The sequence below is a fragment of the Glossina fuscipes genome, unplaced genomic scaffold, assembly GCF_014805625.2.
Source record: "Glossina fuscipes isolate IAEA_lab_2018 unplaced genomic scaffold, Yale_Gfus_2 138, whole genome shotgun sequence".
Classification (NCBI taxonomy): Eukaryota; Metazoa; Arthropoda; class Insecta; order Diptera; family Glossinidae; genus Glossina; species Glossina fuscipes.
The window spans coordinates 966-9,688 of NW_023998481.1; the positions used below are offsets into that span (position 1 = coordinate 966).

The window sequence follows — 8,723 nt, forward strand, 5'->3', positions numbered from 1 at the left end:
GGGCCTAAGTGATGGATTAAAAGTTTTTTTTGAAAAGGAACAGTCAGTCGGTGTTCGTTAAGTTATTAATTTTATGATTATAAACCAAAATTTACAGCTTTAAAAATGAGAGATAAAAAAGTCATGAAGTATTACGCATAAACACACATATATACATATACATATAAATATACTGTTTGATATATAAAAATAAAATTATTTAAAAAAAAAAAAAAGTTAAATAATAAAATATCGAGAAAGAAAACGAATTCAACCCATAAAAACCGATTAAAAAAAAATAAAAAATATATATAAGAAAAAAGTGGTATAACACTTTAGCCAAGATCTCAAGCAGAACCAGTCTAAACAAAAGCACAAATGATGTCAGTTGTGTGTATGATGTTGTCGAGAGTCATTTGGAGACAGCGCTGTGAGTAAGTGAATGACTGAATGCAAGCGCGTTGAAGCAAAACTAAGAGTTCTTTCTGTTTTTTCTTTTTTTTTTACTTGTGTTTTTTTGTGTTTTAGTGCGAGAATAGCACAATAATAAAAGTCTACAAATATATAATAATAAAAGCAAAAATAAATAAAAAAAAGAAAAGAAAAAAAACTATTGACAAATAAGTGAAGTTGATAAATAAATAAAAAAAAGTTACAAGATAAACAACAGCAACAGCGAGAGCAATCGCAATAAAGATATAAATACTTTTACTGCACTCATTAAAATTAAAAAAAAAAGGAAAAAAAAAAAAACAGATAACCGTTGAAAGAAATTGCACCGTATTGGAAACGTAAGAAAGGAGTTATTTTCTTTTCTGTAAAAGCAGCATATTTCCGGCTAACGTGGATAACGCACTAACAAAAACCGATAATCAGCCACAAATTTCAATGACTTCTAAGGTAAAGCAAAGCAACAAAAAACAAAAACAGAAACCAAACGAAACAAGTTTAAGGTTTTGCATATAGCTAAGGCAGCTGTTTTATGTTAAATGTTATTTATTTTTTTTATTTTCATTCTTTGCGTTTCTTAAACAAGTTAAGAATTTGTTGTTGCTTTTATCTTCTTAAAAGAAAAAAAAAAAAAAACTTGATGAACTTGGCTGATTTTTTCCTTTAATATAATATGTAGCGTAGAGAGACCCACGCATGTTAAGCGTTTGCTTTTTTGTTTTTTAAATAAATTTATCGAAACGAATGCAACAATAAATTATTTAATGTATATAAAACTTTATAAAATAAAATTTGCAATAACATAAATATTAATCATGAATATTTTAGTTAAATAAAATATTAAAAATTTTTTTTAATTAATTTTTTCTCAACTTGTTTTTCAACGTTACTCTTAACGCCTTTACGGCTTTTATATAAATAACTGTAGGCTGATTATTATTAATTTTCATTTTTTTCTTTTTTTCTTTTTTTTTGCCATACTAAACAAATGTCTTAAGTTTTAAATTTACACCGATTTGCAAAAGTTTTTAGTTTTGGTGATCGTTGTTGAATAAAAAACAGCAATATATTATTAAAATATTGAAAATATTCGTTTCCTACGTCTTGAAGAAGATCGTTGCATTTATATAAATTCTTTATTACTTTGTTTTTTATGTGGAGCCTTTATGCATGCATTAGACTCTTTCCAATTTAGTTTCAGCAAACAAGTTAATGTCGAAAGTGACCTTCTTTTAAATGAACATAAGGAACTCTTCTTATAAAAAGTAGTCGCTTCGGTTTTCTTCTGAATTCTTTCCTGACAGAATAAAACTCTTTATGAAACTAGCATCAATGTTGCAATCAATATCATAACAAAGCCTTAACATTAGCAGACAAAAATGCTGGGTCCTTAACGAAATATTTTATATATCTTCCATAACGTCAAATATTTCTTTTCGAATTAATTGATTCTTTGTTGAAGCTCTGAATGTTGTAGTTTGAATCGTAATATAAGCTCGAAATTTGTTATAAATTACTTAGATCTATTCGTTACATATCAAATTAAGCAGTGAACACAAGTCGATTAAAATTAAATAGAGACAATTATCCATCTGCAAGAAATCTAAAAAGAAATATATATATATATGAAAGTATATAAACATTTTCGCATTAATCGCTTATGACTCATAGAAGATTTCGATATTCTTACGTTTTGTTTAAAATCTTGCTAAATACTTGGAATATTATAAATCAGCAAGAAACCCGAAAACCGATCAAATTGATGGCATATGTAGATTTCGTCTTAACTATGACGCTTTTATAGTTAACCCTTTGAATAACTGATTTATACACTTATAGTATCTTCCTGCTCATATCAATATTAATTTATTTGGTCAGAGGATAGGCTTCACGTTCCTGCTTTAATTAAAACGAGTAAGAAAGTTGTATTTACCTTGTTTTGAATCTTGTGCGCCCGTCAACTCCAGCGTATACAAAACTAACACGAATTGATAATGGCACATAAAGCGTTGTTACATATTCTTACCAAATTTTGTAATGATGTCTGCCGAGGTAACAAGTGAGTCATTACAATATATATTCTCTTTTTATTTGGGTTTTTTTGACCCTTCGGTTAGCGAGAAGTTTCTAAATTGGAAACTGGTCTGTAGACATAATTTACACACGAAAATGCAATGAAAAGTGCGGCTCTTACCAACTACCAGGTAGGTCCAACACAGGTTCTCCTTGCTCTTCCTTCATCATACAAATGGTTTTCCTATTGCCCTGTGCACTCGATCCAAGTCGAAATTTATGGGCATAGACTTATTCCTTATTAATTTATTAAGCTTTGTAAAACATAGACCCATCTTAAGCATAACTTTCGGGGCTAAAACTCTGAGATTTTACGTTCAGGTTAAGCTTAATTCTTATAGATATGGAATCAGAATATCATCTGTGTAAAATTCGCTCTGTATTGTATAGTCTCCGTGAACGGATCTATATGCTGCTCTAATGAAACTTAATTCGCCGTCATTTATCAACTCATGAGCAACATGAGTAGACTAGTTGACAGAACTCGCGACTACCAATTCAGATTCAAAAATTCAGATTAGAATGGTAGGTTTTACTTCTGGGTCGTAGCTGTAATAAGCGCTTAGTTGGTGAAGGCATAACACTTTACCGGTTGGGCACATAACCACTGTAGTCATATCGACTTCTTATCTCCTTTCTCTGCTCTGCTTCTTTTCGACTGTCACTGGTGAACATCCCCTGAGTGATTGCTAGAAAAAGAAAAAAACAAAATCTTACCACTGACTACATTTTAATACGATTTTTAATAGCTTGCTTAAATTTATGTTGTACTTATTTTATATTATATTTTAAGTTGATATTTATCTCCGTTTATATTCTTTGTTTCTTAGAATCATTGCACATAGTCTTAAGGCTCATAAACTTAGACCTTTTAATTTTTCCTTTTCATTTCGTTCTGAAATTTTTTGTATCGCAAAATAAGTTTAAATTTATAAACCTTGTGTTAATAATAGTAGCAACTTAAAATTGTATAAGATAGAATTAATTAGTAATGATAGTGATATGAGCTATTGTTGTGCATAGTTAGACAATTGAAAATCAGCTCTTAAAAATGAAATTTGGTAGCTGAATATCGAGGAAAGAAAGCCATCTTTAAAATTTGTATGAAGTAATTCCATTATCCTATCGTGTGAAATACCTTGGCCTCCACTTCGACAAAAGACTACATATGCAGACAAAACGAAAACAACTAAGTATGAAATTTAAAGAAAATGTGCCGTTTTTTAGGACCGTTATCCAAATTTAGTCTGAAGAATAAGGTTTTACTCAACACAATCATCGTAAAGCCAATATGAACGTATGACATCCCTCTATGGAGTGCATCTATCAATTCTAACGTAGTAGTATGACAGATACGTTAGCCTAAATCTTTAAGACTAATCCGCAAATTCTCCTTGATATGTGAGTAATCATATTTTATATATAGCGATCTTGATGTCCTGAAAGGCAAAAATGAAATAAAACGCTTTAATAGCAATTATCTAAACAAATCGAGCGTTTGCACTTTAATATTTAAATTGTAAATTTATTACATGAAGTAAGAAGACTGAAGAGACGCTACATATTAGGCCTCCTCTTTATATAGACACATTACTGATACGCTTGATGTATACTCAAAACCTGAAGTCAAAAACTGAACAGTTATAATATACACCATTGAGTATAGACGCAAGCAACATCGCAGAAAGCTTTGAAGACCGTTCCATAAATCGAATATATTAACTGGCTTTGAAGAGGAGGAAAAAAGTTTGGAGTAATAAAAAGTTTAAAAGAGATAAAATTACATTGGTCTTACTTTTTGAACACAGTAATATATTTGTTTAATTCATTGGGTGCAACTATTGTCTTATACTAAATTATTGTTTTTCTTCTTTAGTTATTGATGCATTTACTCACTGTTTGATGGTAAATAAATTGCAAATAAAGACATTTCGAAGAAAAAAAAAATTGGGTACGCTAAGTAACACGTATATATATAAACATATACATGATCAGGCATATATAGTTGCAAATTGAATTTAAAAGTTAATACAGTATAACGTAGAGGAAAGACTTTTCTTCCTTTGCTGACAGTCTTAGGCATCGCATTGAGGGCCAGTGCAACAACTATGACTGGAAAACTATTTATTAATAAAATTTATAAAAGAAAAGACAGTTGACAACTAGTAAAGATTTCAAAACAATGTCCGAATTATTAAAACTTGCCTCTTTGGGAAAGTAATTAAAAGACGTGTCTATCTGCCATAGACATGCACATACACATACACAAACACATTTACTTAGTAGATACTTAGAAGATTATGCAGACTTTTTAATGGGGCCTTGATGTTACACAAAAAGAAAGACATCATTTTTTGGTAATAAGCAAAAAAATTAAAAATTTTTAAGTATAATTAAGAGGCAAAAAAAAAGCATTTATATAATCTTTAAACATTGATTTAAGCATATATAATAAAGCATATATAAAGATAATTACGCTCATAAACGAAAATGTCGAAATAAATAAAAAGTAGAAGCTGATGAACCCAAATTTAAATTGACCTTAAAAATATAGATCGTTTTAAGCACCACATAGTTCTGCTTAATATTATTTTTGTCAAAAGTCACTATAATTTTTTTGTTTTTATGTTTTTCCATTTAACTAATATTTTGTTGTGTTCAGTTTTTTCTTTTCAATTTGGTTTGTGGTTTTCACAATAATATTAATTTTATATGTATGTCATAAGCCAAATGGAAGCTAGGATTTCAGGTTTGGAGGGGAAATAAGTTTTACTAGCTGAGTTATATAATTGAAGTCATAGTTGTTTTCCATTATTTCTCTCGGGTATAGAAATAATATTTTCAGGAAAACGGCTTTGGATTAATGGAAACGTTTACTTTGTATAATTACTAAGATTTTGGGATTCACTGCTACCTTTGAAATTTTAATTAAGGAAGCCATAAAACCATGTTTTTTATAGATCGTTACTACAGCCTATGAGCTTTTCGTCCGAAATGTGAACTGACATGGTTCGAATTAAGTGGTCCGGTTGACGATTCTCATTATCGAACTAGATTAAATGTAAATATTTTCCAATTTTGTTGTGATTATTCTCGTTATCGGTTGACTTTTAACGAGTAGTGCGTTAATATTATTCGACTGTATACGAATTTTCCTCGATTTCCAAAGTAACATAAAATTTCATATATCTGCTCGAGCGTGAAATAGCTATCAAGCCTTGTAGCCAAAGTAGGAATAAAGCAGAATATCGTTATAAAAGCGCATATTTGATGAAATGGAAATTGAAAAATTGCGGCAAAAATAATAAAAGCAAACAATTATTTACGATGTTTTTACCTTTTTAGATTTTTGCGAAGGGTAAAATCCATGGATATGTACGATTATTAGAATCTACTTAACAAGCACGCTTACAAGCATGGCAGTTTTATCAGGATAGTAACGTCTCCTTTTTCCATTGTCTAAAATTGTTCCCCTTTTTTTTTTAAAAACTCTTTAAGCATTCTAAAATGGACTGAGCTTTAGGGAACATTTCTATAAGGTGTAAGGCATCACTGTTGCAAACGAACAATAGTATTGCTGCAAAACTTTAGATTTCAAACATGCGTTAATTACTAAAAGAAGTCTATATATATTGTTCTCAATTTGGCTAAATGTTCTATTTGAAATTCTCTACACTGCACTTCCTACACGTTGCACTGCTTAAACACTGCCGCTTACCAAACGGAGTAGAGTGGCAATGGTGTATAAAATAGAAATCTTACGGAAATTTACTATCATGGTGACAAGAACAGAGGCTTGGAAATCATGTACGATAATCAGTGAGAGAGGGGAGTGAAGGTTTGGTCCATAATAAAGTAGAACAAGTTTTTATTGTAAATCGAAAAAATCTTTTCCTGTCAATATTTCTAATTCTAAAGCACCAAAAACTAAATCCTCTCACCAAATAGAAGCTTATTTTCTTTTTTAGATCGTTTATATGAGAGGATGCTAAAAATTAATGGTCTTATTTAATTTCGCTTTAGCGGGCCAAAATAGTATCTTTCTGCAGTTCTTCTCGAAATGTGGTTCAAAATGTTAGAATGTATCAGATTTCATAAGATTATCCTCGAGACGTAAATTAAACACAAAGGGACAGATAGATGAGGATAGATTGGTAGATGGATCCATATGCCATTAATCAAGTAATTGATTGATAAACCGAAAACGATTAGTCTGTCTATCTCTATTTTTTCTTGACGTTGCATACCTCCTCTCAAATTTAGTTTATCGATGCCATAAATGCTGCAGTACTATATAAAGAAAAAGTGATTTTTATGATCTAAATTTTTAAATCGCACGATTCCAACCACCTTTTTAATGCGGCCTTGGTATACCCTTAACAATTAGCAAAAACAGGTTCATTTGTTTTATTTAAACTGACATTCGCTAACAGCTTGTTTGCAGTGTATTTCTTTTCTTTTTTTGCTTTACAATTCCGGTAAATGGTGTCTTAATATAAAAAACAATTTATCTATAAATAAAAATGTTATATTTTTTAATTGAAATTTAAATTAATTGCGATTAATTAACAGCACTACACAGCAGTTTAAAGGTACTAATTAGAAATGAAAACGGAAAGCTGACATTAGCTCATGAAAATACTTGAGGAAGCGGACGATAAGTTTCGAAGTATGACAATTAAAGTAAACTCTTTCAAAGAGCTTTTTAATAAAGTGACCGTTTGAGTGGCACAAATCTTTGTGACAAGAGGATAGCAAGCCATATGCATTTATTTTAATATCTACAGTTATAAAGTTCATGCTGTGCAGACGTGTAGGTAAAAACTGCGACTACTAAGTCTCCTTGCGGGTTCAAATTCCAAGCGCGGTAGATTCTTCGTTGGTCGTCGTTATGGTGATTGAGGAATAAGACTTATTGATTCGGCACACACCCACTACTGATACATCCGTCTACAGCGAGGTCCACATCAAGTATCGATCGTAGTAATTTTAGGCACACTAGCATGCATATATAATGAGGACCAATTTAATTTTTCCGTTAATTAAAAAGTAGAAGAAAATTCAAATGGGCGTGAAAGTAAGGTCGCAAAACGGCCAGTGGCAAATTAATTTTGCATTTATTTCAAAAAGCCATCATTACTGTGCACTGTTTGTGGCGTGTACTTTGTAGTAGTGTAAAAAAAAGGCATTAAACCGGCTCAGCCGGTAACAGAATCGAAATATTGGTGAAGAATTTTTAAGCGTAGGACGATCGTCATCGATGCAGTTTTCAATTCTGTATTTTATTTTTTTTATTGGCGGGTGTTAAATTATTAGACAGAATTATTTACGATCTTTGGCTATTTGTAATATGACACTGCACACAATACAATCGCGTTTATTTATCGAAAAACCGTTCACATTAGGACGACAGATAATATCCACTTGGTCAAATTTATGTTCTGGACTCTGGTGCTGCTTAGGCACCTACTCTGTGGGGATTGTGTAACTCGCCAGGGGGCGTATATTACGCTTAAAGTGGCTTGGGCCACCGTGGGGTTAAGCCATCATGGCAGGAACCCACGCTAAACCCATGCTACAATCTGCTCAAATTTATAAATATATTGTGTTAAATCTATAAGATTTTTATATAACAACAGTTACGAACGTAACAGAAAGTTCGTATTGAAGCTTTGATTCTCGTACGCACATAATAATCTGAATAAAAACTTCTGTTCGTTTGACATTCTATTAGCGTTAAGCACGTGTTTGCTGTAATTGCAGCTGTTCGTTTTGCACAACAAATGAACGTTAACGTTGAGCTAATCGCAGCTACGCTTATTTGTTGTTTAACATTTGCAATGTCATACAATATGTTTCTATATCAATTTAAAATTTATGTGTTTTTATTTTTAATAATTATTAAAGCAATTTTAATTTTCAATTTGTAAAAAGTTTAACAAATTTTGGAATTATACATAATAGTAAAAATAAAAGTAGAGATACGAAACATCAATGCAATTTCCCCTTTCCTGCTTCTATATCTATTTTGAGCTATACCTTACACCAATTCTTAATTGTATCTAAACATTGCTCTAGCTATAGTGAATGCATTCTGGATCAGTTTGCACGTTATGTAAGAAATAACCTTTATCGATCTTTCATGCTATACTTCTCCTTGTATTATTACTATTAATATTATTATTATTACTACTAATAATATTATTATTATATTATTATTA

General features: G+C 30.7%; 1 protein-coding gene across 7 annotated transcripts in view; it reads left to right on the forward strand.

The window, feature by feature from the left end:
- The first annotated feature begins 663 nt into the window (after nt 1–663).
- The window catches only part of LOC119641033, a 58,324-nt gene continuing 50,264 nt past the window's right edge, over nt 664–8,723 (forward strand). For all 7 annotated transcript variants that reach the window (XR_005247778.1, XR_005247782.1, XR_005247781.1 and 4 more), the window contains exon 1: nt 664–879. The gene's annotated coding sequence lies outside the window, so the exon portion shown is untranslated. The remainder of the gene's footprint in view (nt 880–8,723) is intronic.